The following is a 19,317-nucleotide window of genomic DNA, read 5'->3' as shown; positions in this document are numbered from 1 at the left end:
TACTACTCCCCACTTTATGTCAGTCCAATCAGTGGCACTCAAAACTGCAATTTAAAACATGCTTTTATTAAAAAATAAAAATCATTAACATAAAATGAATAAAAACAAACATTAAGGATAATTTATATTTAGAAATAGGTGGTATATTCTTTCTTTACAAACCCAACTTAAACATTGTTGTTATAATTATAACTTCAAATTCTAACTTGCTTATCACCTTCAAATACTATAAATTGTGCACCTCTGAACACAGTCCTGTCACATCACTCGCCACACTACATTACTATAACTCATGCCTTTTCCATACACTGCTTATACTCTTGCATATTCAATTTCAATTTATTTATTTCATGAATTGGAACTCCCATGAGGTCCACATGCATAGCTAATAAAAAAGTGTCAGAAAACAATAAGGATAACATTCCTGAATAAAACTAAATATTATCAATTGCATTTTCTATAATAATGATGTAGTCACAATAACGCTCGTCAGATATTCTATTTCAAAATCTATCACAAAAAATGATATAAATTTATACAAGTGCAACAAACTAGGAACATTAGCTTCTATTTGCAAAACATTAAACTCAACCCCACTAGCTCTTTACGATATAAGCCTATAAAGCGCATCATACAGTGCAGAAAAAGAGTACCCTAGAAAAGGACACTCTTATTAGATTCCCTAGCGCCCAGAAGTATTATCTTCAATAAGGACAAATATAAAGCATAAACTTAAGATCCAAGATAAGAAGTGATCAGTAAGATACAAAACAACCAGCCCACAGCATATCAAGCATGTATTGTAAAACATTATCGTGCTCTGCCACTCAGTAGAAGAGACCCCTCTACCTTAATACATGATAAAATCAAATAATAAACCTCAAAGCTGCCTTGGTGGTTCACTTACAGTCATCATGTTAACAAATACAAGAAAAACTCAAAATAAATTTAAAAATGACTCAACATTTTAAAAAAATCCTGAAACAAAATATTTCATTAGGTGGATTATATAAAAATTCAAAGGCCTGTCCTCCAGAGAGAATATTAAGATTCAAATAGAGGGGTTTCAACCATTTTTTTCCTAAATGTGGCTAAAGCCACACAAACAAATAATACATGCTTAAGATTCTGTACCCCCCATTGACAAAGATCACAAATGTTATTGGATCCGTCCCATTTAGAGGTTAATTCTCTGAGAGGCACTCTATCTAATCTCAACAGAATGAAAAAACACCTCACCCATGTGTTAGATTCCAGGCAAGGTACGGCTGAGACTGTTTAAAAGTCACTGATTTAGTTAATGTAGTCAGTCTCCTCTTTAGACAACAGGACTCAAAAACTAGGGAGAAGCCTTTGGACTATGACCCCTCTTTCAAGATTTTTTTAAAAACAATAGGCGGGAACAATGGAATCAGGTCCGTGTCAAGCTCAAGCTATTGCACAGCAAGATTATAGTTTCTAAAAACTTGGATTTTTCTTTTAATCTGCTGAAGATTTCTATAAAGGCTAAGGCCCATATTTATACTTTTTTTTTGCGCCGCATTTGCGTAGTTTTTTGACGCAAAATTGGCGCACACTTACAAAATGCAATTGTATTTTGGAAGTTTGCGATGCTTTTGCGTCAAAAAATGAAGCAAATGCGGCACTAAAAAGTATAAGTATGGGCCCAAGTATCTTAGTGGGGATTCCATGCTATGTGCTAGGTAGTAAGCGCTCTGGACCAACGCCACTAGGCACTCTACAAAGGTGTTTTTAATCCCAAATTCAAGCCTTAGAGCTGCTACTGAGGCCGAGTTGTAACAAAAAGCTAGGCACCATAGAATCTGCCCTTCTATCCTGTCAAGGAAATCCCATTTATAGATCTCTGTACACTCTAAATCATACAAGAGGGTGGTCGGAATCTTTGTTTGATAAGCAGTTAGTAGATGATGAAAATGCCGGTGGCCAACTACGTTAAAGAAGGCTTCTAATCCTTGTGCTTGAGACAGAGCCTTACTAACGTTATTACGAATGTGATCTTGGTCTTTGAGTGAGCAGGATAAAGTTTTCCAAAGGAAGCAATAGGTTTTTACCCGCTGTAACTTATGTTGAACCATGAACCAAGAAAAATTAATTTTCTTACCCAATTTTTTCCCCTAGAAAACATACTATTTGGAACTTAGATATATATAGAGAAATATGACTAAATATATGTAATCAAGCTATATCATAGTCCTTATCAGGTGGGATATACACATTTACTATTAGCAGGGGGTTGTTCCTGCCATTCTCTAATATTGGGTACACTCTCTCTATCTGAAAAAGATTTTAGGAAACTGGGAGACTAACGTATTCCCATTTATGGCTGTTGCTTAATAGCATAGCAATACCCCCTTTTGCATGCCCTTTCTTAGAAGGCTGGGCCCTTATACATAGAACCGAATGCCCAGTACAGATTACATCAGATATGCTCCAGGTCTCTTGGATGCAAATTAAGTCTGCCTGTAGAGAACAAATAAGATCTAGTTTTTCAGAATGGTTCCCAATTCCTGCAGCATTCCAAGAGACCACAGAGAGATTATGGTTAATGAACAGTTAATGACAGGGTTATGAAAACATTCCCTTCTCCCGAGTGCTATCTAGAGCCCCTCCCAACCAACTCCAGTTTTCCTGTTTAGCACCTGATAGATGTGAAGGGGCATCCTCCATGAACTTCACCATTCTTTCACCCTTGCATATTACGTATACTTCTAGCATGTGAAATCATAGCATTCATAACAACAGTTATAACTTCTCAAATTACAGTATTTGTCAAAACACAGTGTATGGTAGAGTGGCGAGTTATAGTTAGTGTTGCCTGGTTAGCGAGCTTAAAAGAGTATGTAACGAGGACTACTACTTATAAGAATTTGAAAGTGGTGAATAAACTGTAAATGAAACATTATAACTATAACGTTAGAATTTTAGTGTAGTTTAAACTTGGTTTGTATATTGATAGCTAAGCATTAACCTTTTTTTCTCATTGAATATATATATATATGTATATATATATATATATATATATATATATATATATATATATATATATATATAAATTACACCATCCAAAGGTCCACCTTGTGGCGCACAAATGTTACGGGTGCAAACGTGAGGAAAGGACCATTCCTCTACAATCTCTTCAAAACCAACAATTGTCAGACAATTGATTCGTTGCACTCCAGGAGAGTTTTATTGCTTCAATCCAAAGAAGTATAAAAAAACACCACCAACGCATTTCAACCTCTCGGTCTTGATCACAGTTTACAAAGAAAACCTTCCCATGAGTCTCTATTTATAATACATTTTCCTACCATCACCCAAGTGCATTTTGGGACACGTAGTCCCCTACTACTATATTTTAACAATCAAAGCATAATAAAATCCACTTAAGCTTATCTATTATTATTAACATTCAAACTATGATTAAATCATAAATACGGAAATATATATAAAGCCAAGACAGATTACTGATATTAATACACATAGTTTACATATATACAGAACCAGATAGTCAGTGTGAGATAACTGTTAACATACCTATCATACATGAGGGGAAATGGGCTAATACCTATAACTTATACATAGATATCTTGTTAATAAGTATTTACATTGTGAGAATAATGATGTTAATCAGATTCCCAGGACAATTATTTTCCTTGTACTTCTCAGTCTGTTATATCTACTTGGTATAGTATTCAAAACCACATTGTCATTATTTCACATATATCCATCATACTCTATATCTCTGAGGACTTGTGTAACCCTAATACTCATCTTGATACATGTGAATGCATGCGATCTCCATACCTTTAACCTCTTTTCTCCAAACAATTTTGACCTAGTATCTGTTATCTCACAACCACTGGGTACTTGTTGGCCTTTGACAATATCACCTCATTTGATGGCCTCTAATTACACTGATTCCATGTATAACCACAGGCCATGTGCCAATGAATATAACTTGCACCTCCTAAGCGATAGTGAAGTTCTTTGTCGCCATTGAGTCCCCTCGGAGTCTTTGTTTTGAGTTGTATTATCAATCTAGACTCCAAGCGTCTAAGCCTAAACTCACGATTTCCTCCTCTTTCCCTATGTTCAATGGTCGCAATCCCAAAGAACCTCATGTTCGTCCAGTTGTTCCCTTCATGTGTAAGTAAATGTTTAGCCAGAGCATAGTTTAAATCCTTATTTTGTACAGCTCTGATATGTTCAAGTATACGTTTTTTTAAAGGACAAATTGTACTCTCCACGTAACGAAGACCACAGTCACATTCAATTATGTACACTACCTGGGTAGTATCACATGTAATTCTCTTTGTGATTCTTATCGATCTTCCTTTCAAATCTGACTATTCACCAGAAGATCCTGTATTGATGATGCCTTCCTGTATGTTACCATGGGTCTTTCCCCAATGAGTTTTCCAATATCCGGATCTTTCCTTATAATATCCCAGTACTGATTGAGTATCTTCAGGATCAGATAATTTTCTTTATTGTGTGTTATATCATCCTTATAGTGCAGTCTTTCTTATCACTCTTGAGCTTAGATTTATTCAAAATGTCATCTCTCATTTTGGATCTAGCTTTACATTCTCCCAAGTTTATATCTTTTAATTTGTATTTCCTTTGTATAAATCTTTGTTGAGTTTCTCTGAATTTCGATTCTATTTCATGTTCTGTAGAACAATTACGTTTGATCCCTATGAACTCTCCATACGTTATACTTTTCTTCAGGGATATCGGATGAAAACTATCTCCATGTAGTATACTATTTGTGAAAGTAGCTTTTCGAAATAATGTGGTCTCAATCTTATTGTTCTCAATATATACTTGAACATCCAGAAATTGAACGGACTGGGAACTGATGTTATACGTGAATTTTAAACCCACTTCATTCTCATTCAAACATTCAAAATACTGTACAAATTCCTTTTCAGTTCCATTCCAAATGATGAATAAATCATCAATATATCTCTGCCACATAATGGCTTTTACTGCAAATTGCTCATTATCATCACTCCATGCTACATGTTTCTCCCACCATCTCATCATCAGGTTCGCATAACTGGGTGAAAAGGAAACCCCCATCGCTGTCCCACAAACTTGAGCATATAGCTGATGATTGAAAAGAAAAATATTGTTCCTCAAACACAGATCAATCATCTTCATTAACATTTTTGAATGTTTCAAATACTTCATATCCCGCTGTTTTAAGAAATAGTGCACTGCCATCAGACCCATTTCATGCTTGATTGATGTATATAGGGATCCAACATCTATAGTAACAAGTTTATATTCTGTTTCTCAGTTAATTCCTGAGAGTGCTCTTGAAAAATCCCTTGTATCTTTGATATAAGAACTCAGATTTTTTACTATCGGGGCTGAGAAAGAATCCACATATATTGATAAGTTCTCATATAATGAACCACAGCTGGAAATTATTGGGCGACCCAGTGGTTTTTCCAAACTCTTATGGATCTTTGGGAGAAAATAGATTGTAGAGATAATTGGATTCTCATTACTCAAGAATAATCTCTCATCATTATTTAATAAGCCATCACTATACCATGTATCCAAAAGTTGTTTTAATTGCATGGTTAATTTGTTAATCGGATTTGCCTTGAGTTTAAGATAATGATTTTTGATGTTCAACTGCCTATATGCTTCTTTCATATAATCTTGTTTTTCCATAATCACTATATTTCCCCCTTTATCAGCCGGTTTTATTTCCAAATCTTGATTTTCCATCAGTGCTTTGAGGGCCTCAAGTTCCTGTTTAGTTATATTCTCCTTTGTCACATAGTTGATTTTGTTTTATCTGTCCAGATCTTCAACCACCAGATCGTAGAAAATATCCATCCTGTTACCCGGTGATAATATTGGACAGAATTTCGATTTAGGTTTAAAGTTTGTATGACATCGTCCATCCATATTAATGTCTAGTTCTTCCAGTACTTGTGTTTCAGGTTATTCATGATCCTCAAGACCATGCATCAGATCATATACTGTTTTCACATCTGATTTTTGTTCAATGGTTAAATTACTCAATAACATATTCTGTGCCTCTACTGTTTGTACTACAGGTACTTGTTTGGAGAAATATTTGGCCAGTTTTAACTTTCGCACAAATTTGTATAAATCAATCCTTGTTTCAACATGATCATAATGCATTTCTGGGCAGAAGGACAGGCCATTATTCAGGAGGTTCATTTCTTGTTGCGTCATTTCATGATTTGAGAGATTTACAATCAAATTCTTGCTTAAATTACCCTCAGTTACTTGATTTTGTTTGTTTGTTTGCTTCTCAGTGGATAATCTTTTGTTTTTTCTAGACCCCCTTCTTGTTATCCGATGCTTCCTCGGTCCCATGTGGGTTGTCCTCCTCGGCCCCATGCTTGTCCTCGTCCTCCTCCCCTTGATGTTCTTTGGTCCATGTAGACTACTTTCATCTCGTCTAAAAAAGTCGCCTTTTCTGTCAGTACTGGTCTTTCCTATCCCTCACTTGATTCCACATCTGATTCACTAATAGATGTTCTTGGAGATTGCATCTTCTTTCTAGAACATTAAGATTTTGCTGTTTCAATGTATCAAATCTTTTGGCAAAGGTTAAAATTCTTCCCGTTTCATAATCAATCTCATCTCTTCTACACTTCCTTTGTTTTCATTCCTCAATCACTTTCTCATATATTTCCTTTCTTTCCTTCAAAATTAATTCCAAGTCCTTCCTGTCATATTTAATAATAATGCGCATCATATTCTTCGAGCACTCCATACTGTTTGCACCCCATTCTTCCAACATTTCGGAATTAGTGTCTGGATGGTGGGGTAGCATAAAAATTCTTAGCCGTCTTTGAACTCTATCAACTTCTATATATTTTTCTAAATTTAGAATCTCCCAACTTTTTGTGATTTCCTTCTTTAATAGACGTTCCAATTGTATGTATAGACACTTCAAATTATTCTGTGTCTGAGAAGTTACTGATGTTTCAGTTGTCCCCATTACAGCCTTTTTGTCTTTTGAAAACAAGCTTTCCGCTCTCTGTAATCTCCTGGCCATTTTTATTTCCATTTTTATACTTTTCCAACTTCACTATTTTATGCACTTGAAATAAACACTGTGGTTGTTTAATCTTCAACAAAAACCCTTGAGATATTAAGGTAGGTGTCTTCTATTCAAAACTCTGTTGTGAGTTTAATAGTTATATTGCATTGTCAATCACTTCTTTTTCTTTTTACTTTATCAACCAGACAATCTCCCATGATCACTTTCAGGAATTAATATAACCATTCCTTACTCCGATCATACCGGACATTCATTGTGCCATCTATTCATCTCGTTTTGGAATTTCGACTTGCCTCAAAGATCACCCAATATCTGGAGTTTGTCTTCCTCTATTTAACAAATATGCCGTTTCTAACAATTATTAGAAATCTCTTTCACATGTCAATAGGACACAAAGGCACGGCTCGTCGTTATTTTGTTTGACAATAGCGGATTCCCGTTCAGATTTTCAATGTCTGAATTAATTTCAACATATTCCTTCAGACTAATCCACACCGTAATTATTTTGTTCTATGTGTACACGTACCTTGCTCCATTCCTAATTTGTTATATGTTGAGCTTCTCAAACTTTTCCTCTCTGTGAATATTTATTTGCTGCTGTCTGCAAATATCACTGACTTTTAGAGTGTTATTTCAAACCGCTGTGTCCTTTCTTTCCCGTTCTGATTATACAGAGTGTATTATTACTATATAACGCGATTGAATACTATACCAAGTAGATATAGCAGACTGAGAGGTACAAGGAAAATAATTGTCCTGTGAATCTGATTAACATCATTATTCTCACAACGTAAATACTTATTAACAAGATGTCTATGTATAAGTTATAGGTATTAGCCCATTTTCCCTCATGTATGATAGGTATGGTAATAGTTCTCTCACACTGACTATCTGGTTCTTTATATATGTAAACTATGTGTATTAATATCAGTAATCTGTCTTGGCTTTATATATATTTCCGTATTTATGACTTAATCATAGTTTGAATGTTAATAATAATAGATAAGCTTAAGTGGATTTTATTATGCTTTGATTGTTATTATATAGTTGTAGCGGTCTGCGTGTCCCAGAATGCACTTGGGTGGTGGTAGGAAAATTTATTATAAATAGATACTCATGGGAAGGTTTTCTTTGTAAACTGTGATCAAGACCGAGCGGTTGAAACGCGTTGGTGGTGTCTTTTTATACTTCTTTGGATTGAAGCAATAAAACTCTCCTGGAGTGCAACGAATCAATTGTCTGACAATTGTTGGTTTTGGAGATATATATATATATATATATATATATATATATATATATATATATATATATATATATATATATGTGCTGCAAGTATTTTCTTCTCGAGTATAAAGAAAAGTCAAGATTCAAAAGATCAGTTGCAAAAATATATTAACCAAACATAAAGGGTCTTCCTCCCAACGCGTTTCAGCCGTAGCCTTGTTCACGGATGGGGGAATTTTTTTTTCACACAATTAAATACACTCATAAACATAAAAGAAGGACTCAGTATCACATAGTATATACAACAGTTAAAGAAACAGTCGGTGCCATCTTGCAATAGGTTGCATAATGGCTTTTTGTTTAGGTCGCATACTCAAAAGCATATAATCCCCATCAAATTACACTTGATTATTCATCACCTTTGCAATAGTTTTTGTTTAGATCACATACTTGAAAGCATATAATCCCCATCAGATTACAATTAATTGTTCATCACCTATCCAGTATTAGTTATTGTTTTGTATTATTATTTGGAAAAGCTTGTTATAATCAAATATTTAGATATTTGAAATACATTCTAATTATTAAATTCAAATGATTTTCCAACCAATATAGTCCCAAATTTCAATTCTTTTAGTCACCCACCCAAATGTGTATATAGAGTCCAACAGAGCCCCCAATCAACCAATGTGACATTACTTATACAATACCAACAACCCTCAGATCGTTTATACTGACCACTCATGTAAAAGAAGAAACTACATACATAACTCTTCCAAGATGAATATTCATTTCTTCACTTAAATTCAAACCATTAGGAGAAAGAGTCATGAACTTAATAATATATTTGGATTCAAGAATCCGTAGCATTTTTTGTCTGTCCCCACCTCTCAAGTTTAGTTTGATCTGATCACACACTGAATAGCTTAGTAGTCTTTCATCACCTTGGTGCACCTCATGAAAATGTCATGCCACAGGATAACTGCGATAAAAATTGCGAATAGCAATAACATGTTCTAATATACGCTTCTTCACCTTGTGTATTGTACTGCCCACGTAGATTTGATTACATGGGCATCTCAAGCAGTATACACAAAATTCTGTATTACAGGTGAAAAATCCCTTGATCACATAGTCTCTTTGTCCATTGCCTACCTGTATACTTTTGCAATCACTACTATGTCTACAAGCTTTACAATGGTAACAGCAGAAAAAACCCGAAATTGCAGATTTTCCAACATCCAGTTTATTACTGCTTGTCACCATATTGTGACTTATATTATCCCGTAGTGATCTACTCCTGCGATAAGTTACTGCAGGGCTGCTGCCCAGAAATTCCTGTAAGTCTGAATCAGTCTGGAGAATGTGCCAGCTTCTCGTAAGGGCTTTTCTCAGATTGTAGGTATGGTTAGAATAGGTTGTGATAAACCTGATCTTATCATCAGTGGTTGTATGCGGTTGTGTTCTATACAGTATTTCAGATCTTGAACAACCTTCCACCTTTTTAACAGCCTGATCGATAATACTGCTGCTATAACCTCTATCTTGAAACCTTGAACACATAACCAAACATTCCTGCTGATATTTCTCTTCAGTGCTACAGATACGTTTTGCTCTTAGTAGTTCTCCATATGGAATACTTTTAATCAAATTGATGGGTTGGGCACTTCTAGCATTCAACAGGCTGTTTCCTGCTGTCTTTTTCCTATAGAGGTTGGTATGTACCAGACCATTCTCTACAGTGACTTCAACATCTAAAGACTGAATGGACGTGTTGCTGTGCTGTTCTGTCAATCTTAGATTGTATTCGTTATCATTCAGACGTGCCACAAAATACAGTGCCGAATCTACATCACCTTTCCAGATGATGAAAATATTGTCTATAGATCGGCACCACAGCACCACTCTGTCCTCATATTCCACTGTTCGGTGAAATCTGTTCCTCCCACCACCCCATGAAGAGGTTCCCATAACTGGGAGCAAAGCATGTACCCATAGCAGTCCCTTGGATTTGATTGTACACTTGGTCATCAAACAGAAAAAAATTGTTTGTAAGGCAGTACCAGATCATATCACAAATCATTTCCGTATGTAATAGATATGAGATAGATCTTGCTCTCAAGTAATGTCTGACTGATGTAAGACCTAGTTCATGTTGGATGCATGTGTACAGGCTCGTGACATCTAGTGTCAGAAGCAGAAAATCATCCTCCCATCTCAGGCCATCCATCATCCTCAAAAATTGTGTAGTATCCTTCACATAGGAAAGTAAACTTTCCACAAAAGGCCTGAGGAACAAATCTATGTATCTCGAAGTATTTTCCAGTAGTGATCCTATTGCCGACACAATCGGTCTACCAGGTGGATTTTGACTATCTTTGTGTAACTTTGGCAATAGGTACAAAACCGGAATTCTAGGGTGATCACATCTAAGGTATTGATATTCTTCCCACTCCAATAAACCTATATCTCTCCAGTCAATCAATAATCCATAATATTGCATGTTGGACATTTTCAATTCCAGATGGTTAGCAGGGGCATAGCATTTAGAATCATTTAACTGTCGTTCCCCTTCCCATAAGTAATGGTTTTTATCTAGGACAGCTACATTGCCCCCCTTATCAGACTCACGAATAACAATACTAGAGTCATTATTGAGATTGTCCAAAGCCACTTTCTGTTGCTTAGTAAGATTGTCACATTTCATGTTATTTGGCCATATCTCATTCTTTTAAATTGGCTAATCATATCTTTTTCAAATACCTGAATGGCATCACACTGAACGACTGGTAGAAAAACAGATTTAGGCTTAAAAGGACTCGGGCATGATACATCTATCTCAATACCCAAGTTGTCTAAGTTTACAAATGGATCATCATGTGCTTTGGTATCAGAATCCAACACTGATAAAGTATGTAATAGATCTATGTCCGAAATGCATAGTTTGCTAGTTCTCTTTGTTTTTTTCACAGTAGTTTCTTGCAGCATTTTGTTTTTATTTTTATACCATTTCTTTAGTTTTAACCTTCTTACAAAATGGAAAAGATCTATCCGAGTTTGTACATAGTCAAAGTTTTTGGAAGGACAGAAAGAAAGTCCTAGGACTAGGAGTTTTTCTTCATCCTGAGTTAAAGCCCTGTTAGATAGATTTACTACTGTCATTATGGAGCTGTGCATGCTCATGTGGTCATCCCTGTTCCTGGAAATCCTTCTTTTCTTTCTTCGTTCTTTCGCTGCACGGTTCCTCTTCCTCTGCCTCTCTGTCCTCGTCCCCTGCCACTGGGTGAGAACTCTTTCCTCTGTTCTGTCCTTCCTTGATTTAAGAGGTGGAATTGTTTTTAAAAAATTTATCTACTAGCACTGGTATCCACATTTGTGTTTTTGCCTGGAGGGTTTACAGATGTCTCAGACAAGCTACTATCAGACATGTCACTTTCTTCCGGTAATCTCAAATTGATGTCTGATGTTCCAATATTTTCAGACATTACAGGTTCCTTATAATCCTCTGTGTACATGTGGTCATATTTTCGATGAAAGGTCAGGATCCTAGCTGACTGATAATCTTTAAAGTCCCGTAAAAATGTCCTCAGTTTTTTTGTAGTGATATCTTCTTCAAATTTAGAACGTTTTTTATCCAAATTAGCCTTCACTTCATCAAAGGCACTTTGTGAGACTGTTGTAAGGATCATATTGGTGGTTTTATCAATTTCCTCTAGTATTTTGTTTCGTTCATTAGAGGCATATTTGATCAAGATTTTCATCATATTGAGCAAACTGACCTTAGAATTCTCCGCCCGTTCATCCAACAATTCCGGATCAAGATCCTCATACGAGGGAATTGTATAAATGCGTAAGCCTCTCGGAACACGTTCAGCCTCAATATATTGTTGAAGAAATTTGATTTCCCACCACTTAGAGAGTTCTTTCCTCATCAGTTTCTCCAATTTATCATACAACAGTTGTATTTGCAACCCGGAACTTATGGTGGACCCTCCTTGTACTGTATCTCCTTCACGAGCATATTGGGTGAAAAAAAGTTTACTGGACATTTCCTTCCTTCGAACTTCCAATGAGGAAGCCATTTCTGAAGAAAAACTTTATAATTCTTACTAATGCAGCTAATCAAATGTGGGCACAGGTTCAAATCAAATAATCAACAAATCAAAATTCAAAAGCCCACTCCACAGCACATATTGTCCTATCCAAATATAATCCAAATCATGCGTCAAAAACTACTATGGCTAAGCGCCAGCCCAATAAGACAATCTATATAGCTGTTATTATAATTGCCAGTACGCTGATACATAAATATAAAGTTTCAAAGTTATTTAATTACCCCAGAAAATGTTGTAATATAAACGACCACCATTCACTGTAAGCTGGCTTGCTTCAAGTGTTATTGCTTCCTTACCATCCCATGCAGACTGTCGGAGCAAGAGCGAAAACATTTTCGTGGCTGTTTTAAATGTATGACCAAAACGCTGTAATTGTTGTTTCACAACCACACGCGCGAAAATAACTACCAGTTCACCGTGGTCTATTTGCAAAAACAAGACCGCGGTCACATTACTTTAAGGGAAAAAAATTCTGCGTGTCTTTAAACTTATTTTACGGCATTCCATAGCAGTTTATTTACCACACCATTGTAGCTCAGCGCGGCACCGGATCCCATTCAATTGGTGAAACTCTCCTGCAGCTCTATTCCACGTCTCAGAGCCAGCACAGGGATTCTCGCACCAGATCTCGGCACAGACAATTCCCTTCAGAAGCCTTTATTTTGTTGCTGCTCTATTCCACGTTAAGGAGCCAAACTCAAACCCTCACAGTAATTGAAACAATGTATCTCAGAATGCCGTGACCCGTTCTCCACAGTCACGCGTTCAGTTACACCTATCAAACAAACACCGCAGTCTAATCCCAAAGGTTTAAGGCCAGAGTAAAATTCTCACGGCAATTGTAACAAAGTATCCATAAAAGCCGTGATTTATTCCTCACAATCGCGCGTTTAGTTGTACCTGGCAAACACCGCGGTCTGTTCCAGAGGGTTCGGGTCACGCTGTTTACATAGAGATTATCTCTTGGCTCCGGAGTGTGTCGAATTTCCTTAAAACAATAACAGTAGAATTTATCGTCCTGGTTAGCGCTAACACTTGAAAACGCCAACATTCACAAGATGGCGATCGTTATTGGAGCTGCTCCTCCTGGAGCGTACTGGCAGTAATTATTATTTCATAGTCAAAAGAGCAAAAGCGCTGCTACTGGATATTATGTGGGAGCCTCAGATAACATTCTGTGATGGTAAGGAAGCAATAACACTGGAAGCAAGCCAGTTTACAGTGAATGGTGGTTGTTTATATTACAACATTTTCTGGGGTAATTAAATAACTTTGAAACTTTATATTTATGTATCAGCGTACTGGCAATTATATTAACAGCTATATAGATTGTCTTATTGGGCTGGCGCTAAGCCATAGTAGTTTTTGACTGCATGATTTGGATAGGACAATCTGTGGTGTGGAGTGGGCTTTTGAATTTTGATTTGTTGATTATTTGATTTGAAGCTGTGCCCACATTTGATCAGCTGCATTAGTAAGAATTATAAAGTTTTTCTTCAGAAATGGCTTCCTCATTGGAAGTTCGAAGGAAGGAAATGTCCAGTAAACTTTTTTTCACCCAATATGCTTGCGAAGGAGATACAGTACAAGGAGGGTCCACCATAAGTTCCGGGTTGCAAATACAACTGTTGTATGATAAATTGGAGAAACTGATGAGGAAAGAACTCTCTAAGTGGTGGGAAATCGAATCTCTTCAATAATATATTGAGGCTGAACGTGTTCCGAGAGGCTTACGCATTTATGCAATTCCCTCGTATGAGGATCCTGATCCGGAATTGTTCGATGAATGGGCGGAGAATTCTAAGATCAGTTCGCTCAATATGATGAAAATCTTGATCAAATATGCCTCTAAGGAACGAAACAAAATACTCGAGGAAATTGATAAAACCACCAATATGATCCCTACAACAGTCTCACAAAGTGCCTTTGATGAAGTGAAGGCTAATTTGGATTAAAAACTTTCTTAATTTGAAGAAGATATCACTACAAAAAAACTGAGGAAATTTTTACGGGACTTTAAAGATTATCAGTCAGGTAGGATCCTGACCTTTCATCGAAAATATGACCACATGTACACAGAGGATTATAAGGAACCTGTAATGTCTGAAAATTTGAGATTATTGGAAGAAAGTGATGTGTCTGATAGTAGCTTGTCTGATACATCTGTAAACCCTCCAGGCAAAAACACAAATGTGGATACCAGTGCTAGTAGATTAAATGTTTTAAAACAATTCCGCCTCTTAAATCAAGGAAGGACAGAACAGAGGAAAGATTTCTCACCCAGGGGCAGGGGACGAGGACAGAGAGGCAGAGGAAGAGGAACAGTGCAGCGAAAGAACGAAGAAAGAAAAGAAGGATTTCCAGGAACAGGGATGACCACACGAGCACACAAAGCTCCGTAATGACAGTAGTAAATCTATCTAACAGGGCTTTAACTCAGGATGAAGAAAAACTCCTAGCCCTAGGTCTTTATTTCGGTCCTTCCAACAACTTTGACTATGTACAAACTCGGATAGATCTTTTCCATTTTATAAGAAAATTAAAACTAAAGAAATTGTATAAAAATAAAAACAAAATGCTGCAAGAAACTACTGTGGAAAAAACAAAGATAACTAGCAAACTATGCATTTCGGACATAGATCTATTGCATACTTTATCAGTGTTGGATTCTGATATCAAAGCACTTGATGATCCATTTGTAAACTTAGACAACTTGGGTATTGAGATAGATGTATCATGCCCCAGTCCTTTTAAGCCTAAATCTGTTTTTGTACCAGTCGTTCAGTGTGAGGCCATTCAGGTATTTGAAAAAGATATGATTAGCCAATTTAAAAGAATGAGATATGGCCATAATAACATGAAATGTGACAATCTTACTAAGCAACAGAAAGTGGCTTTGGACAATCTCAATAATGACTCTAGTATTGTTATTCGTGAGTCTGATAAGGGGGGCAATGTAGTTGTCCTAGATAAAAAACATTACTTATGGGAAGGGGAACGACAGTTAAATGATTCTAAATGCTATGCTCCTGCTAACCATCTGGAATTGAAAATGTCCAACATGCAATATTATGGATTATTGATTGACTGGAGAGATAAAGGTTTATTGGAGTGGGAAGAATATCAATACCTTAGATGTGATCATCCTAGAATTCCGGTTTTGTACCTATTGCCAAAGTTACACAAAGATAGTCAAAATCCACCTGGTAGACCGATTGTGTCGGCAATAGGATCACTACTGGAAAATACTTCGAGATACATAGATTTTTTCCTCAGGCCTTTTGTGGAAAGTTTACCTTCCTATGTAAAGGATACTACACAATTTTTGAGGATGATGGATGGCCTGGGATGGGAGGATGATTTTCTGCTTCTGACACTAGATGTCACGAGCCTGTACACATGCATCCAACATGAACTAGGTCTTACATTAGTCACACATTACTTGAGAACAAAATCTATCTCATATCTATTACATACGGAAATGATTTGTGATATGATCTGGTACTGCCTTACAAATTTTTTTTTCTGTTTGATGATCAAGTGTACAAGCAAATCCAAGGGACTGCTATGGGTACATGCTTTGCTCCCAGTTATGTGAACCTCTTCATGGGGTGGTGGGAGGAACAGATTTCATCGAACATAGTGGAATATGAGGAAAGAGTGGTGCTGTGGTGCCGATATTTAGATGATATTTTCATCATCTGGAAAGGTGATGTAGATTCAGCACTGAATTTTGTGGCACGTCTGAATGATAACGAATACAATCTCAGATTGACAGAACAGCACAGCAACACGTCCATTCAGTTTTTAGATGTTGAAGTCACTGTAGAGAATGGTCTGGTACATACCAACCTCTATAGGAAAAAAACAGCAGGAAACAGCCTGTTGAATGCTAGAAGTGCCCATCCGCCCAATTTGATTAAAAGTATTCCATATGGAGAACTACTAAGAGCAAAACGTATCTGTAGCACTGAAGAGAAATATCAGCAGGAATGTTTGGTTATGTGTTCAAGGTTTCAAGATAGAGGTTATAGCAGCAGTATTATCGATCAGGCTGTTAAAAAGGTGGAAGGTTGTTCAAGATCTGAAATACTGTATTGAACGAAACCGCATACAACCACTGATGATAAGATCAGGTTTATCACAACCTATTCTAACCAAACCTACAATCTTAGAAAAGCCCTTACGAGAAGCTGGCACATTCTCCAGACTGATTCAGACTTACAGGAATTTCTGGGCAGCAGCCCTGCGGTAACTTATCGCAGGAGTAGATCACTACGGGATAATATAAGTCACAATATGGTGACGAGCAGTAATAAACTGGATGTTGGAAAATCTGCAATTTCAGGTTTTTTCTGCTGTCACCATTGTAAAGCTTGTAGACATAGTAGTGATTGCAAAAGTATACAGGTAGGCAATGGACAAAGAGACTATGTGATCAAGGGATTTTTCACCTGTAATACAGAATACGAAATTTCCTAGCTATCGTGAAGGAAAGTTTCAATTCTATTAAGGACACGGAGGCGAGGATTATGCAGATCTTTCTTCACTTTTAATTAAACAGCAAGTTCAAAGTTAAACAAAACATGAACAAAAAAAAAAAAAAACTACAAGTTCCATGAGCCCGCCGCCATGGTAACGAGTATCCAATGAGGTGCACTCCTTCACGTTGGTATAAATATCCCGAAATGCGTCACACTTCCTCGACTTCACTGCGGAAGGAATCCTGGTAGAGTCAATTGGTCGTAGTTTCGGAACCTACCAAAAAAGGTATAATTAGATGCAAATCCGATAAAACACAGACACATACCGACTGCAATAAAGTCATGAACCTTAAAATACCTCTAAATAGAATGTGATTACATCTGAATCAAGTACTACATGATGTATTTAGAATATGATCAGAATAACAATAAACAAATGTACAAACTCAAGTATACTACCTTGCTACGCAGGTAGATGTAATCGGGAGGGGACATACCAGCGTAATGCATGTGGGTGGGATAATCCTCGCCTCCGTGTCCTTAATAGAATTGAAACTTCCCTTCACGATAGCTAGGAAATTTCGTATTCTATCACAGGACCGGAGGCGAGGATTATGCAAGTTTAAAGCTTACTCACCACAAGTGCGGCTGCTTCATGAATTGGTTTAAAGTAAAACTTCTTAAAAGTAGACTCTGAAGACCAATCAGCAGCATGCATGATGTCCTCCAATCTGCCCCCCACTTGTATGGCTTTGGAAGCCATAGCTCCCCGAGTAGAATGGGCGCCAAAAACTTGAACATCTACTCCTGCCTCAGAGAGAATCCATCGAATCCATCTGGCAATGGAAGGGGAAGAAACCGCCTTGAACGGTTTCTTTATAGAAATCAACAATTGATTGACACCTGGAGGTCTACAAGAACTGGTCACTTCCTCATAGACTTTGAGACATCGAACCACACATAGCTTCGGGGAATCAGGAAAAGCGGGATAGGATACCGACCTGGTATTAGACTTTGTCCTCCTTGCAATAGTAAACGTGACTCCCTCTGGAGTAAAGACACGAGCGGAAACATCCAATGCTCTGACATCGGACACTCGCTTACAGGAAATGAGGCAGAGAAGCATGGCTAATTTGGCCGACAATTCTTTCAGTGACAAATATTGGTTGTCCCGCCAAGAGGACAAGAGAATAAGAACTAAGTTCACGTCCCAGAGTTCCGAATATCTGGGTTGCGGAGGTCTGGAGAGTCTAATACCCTTAAGAAGTTTACAAATCCAGGGATGCTCCCCGATCGGGAGATTGTTAAGGGGCGGGTGGCCCGCAGAGATGGCCGAACGAAAAGAATTGATAGTGCGATACGCTAAGCCAGATTCCCCTAATTCTGCAAGGAAATTGATGATGTCGGTAATACTGGCCCCCATGGGATCGCAGTGTTTGCCCACACACCAACGAGACCATCTGTTCCATGCAGATCTATATCGTTTGCATGTACCAGGGGCCCAGGCCTGTGCGATGAAGTTATTAGCCTCCTGCGAAAGTCGGTTGTCTTGCCAACGATGCCGGAAATCTTCCAAGCTATGAGGGAAAGATGACCTTGAAGGACCAGAGGGTGATAGAAACCCAACGGATCCAGGAGTATTGAGGGAAAATCCGGGAGGCGAAGAGGACACTCGCACGAGAGTTCCAACAGAGTCGGGAACCACGGCTGTGACCTCCACCAGGGGGTTATCAGAACCACCGTCGCCTCTTGGCGGCGAACCTGAGCCGCAACCCGCGGAATAAGGAGAAACGGGGGAAAAGCATAACCCTGAAGGGTACCCCAATGTTGGAGAAACGCATCTACTGCCGCCGCTCCCGGATCCGGACGCCAGCTGAAGTATAGGGGAAGTTGAGCATTCCAACGAGACGCAAAGAGATCCACTGAACAGGGACCCCAACGATCCATGATCGGCTGAAAAACCGAGCGATGTAGTCGCCAATCGCTGGGATCCTGGAGAAACCGAGAATTCCAGTCTGCCCATACATTCTGGGTTCCCGGAAGATACTCTGCTGTGACTGAGATTTGGTGTTGAAGGCAAAAATGCCAAAAATCCTTCGCCAGTTCCGCTAGGGCTCTTGATCTTGTTCCCCCTAAACGATTTATGTACTGTACCGCCGATACGTTGTCCATCCGTAGTAGAACTACACATGAGACTTTGTCTCTCGTGAGAGATTTGATCGCAAAAGATCCCGCCAGGAGTTCCAGGCAGTTGATATGCATGGTTAGTTCCTGCGGGGTCCAGCGTCCCCCGAACGATATGTCTCCGCAACGAGCCCCCCATCCCTGGCGACTGGCGTCTGACTCGATCACCAGATCCGGGGCTGCTCCAAAAATGGCCCTGCCATTCCATGCCTCCATGTGGTCCAGCCAC

The sequence above is a fragment of the Pleurodeles waltl genome, chromosome 11 (genome assembly GCF_031143425.1).
Source record: "Pleurodeles waltl isolate 20211129_DDA chromosome 11, aPleWal1.hap1.20221129, whole genome shotgun sequence".
NCBI classification, from domain to species: domain Eukaryota; kingdom Metazoa; phylum Chordata; class Amphibia; order Caudata; family Salamandridae; genus Pleurodeles; species Pleurodeles waltl.
The sequence above is the reverse complement of the archived record's forward strand: the minus strand, read 5'-3'. Positions refer to the sequence as shown.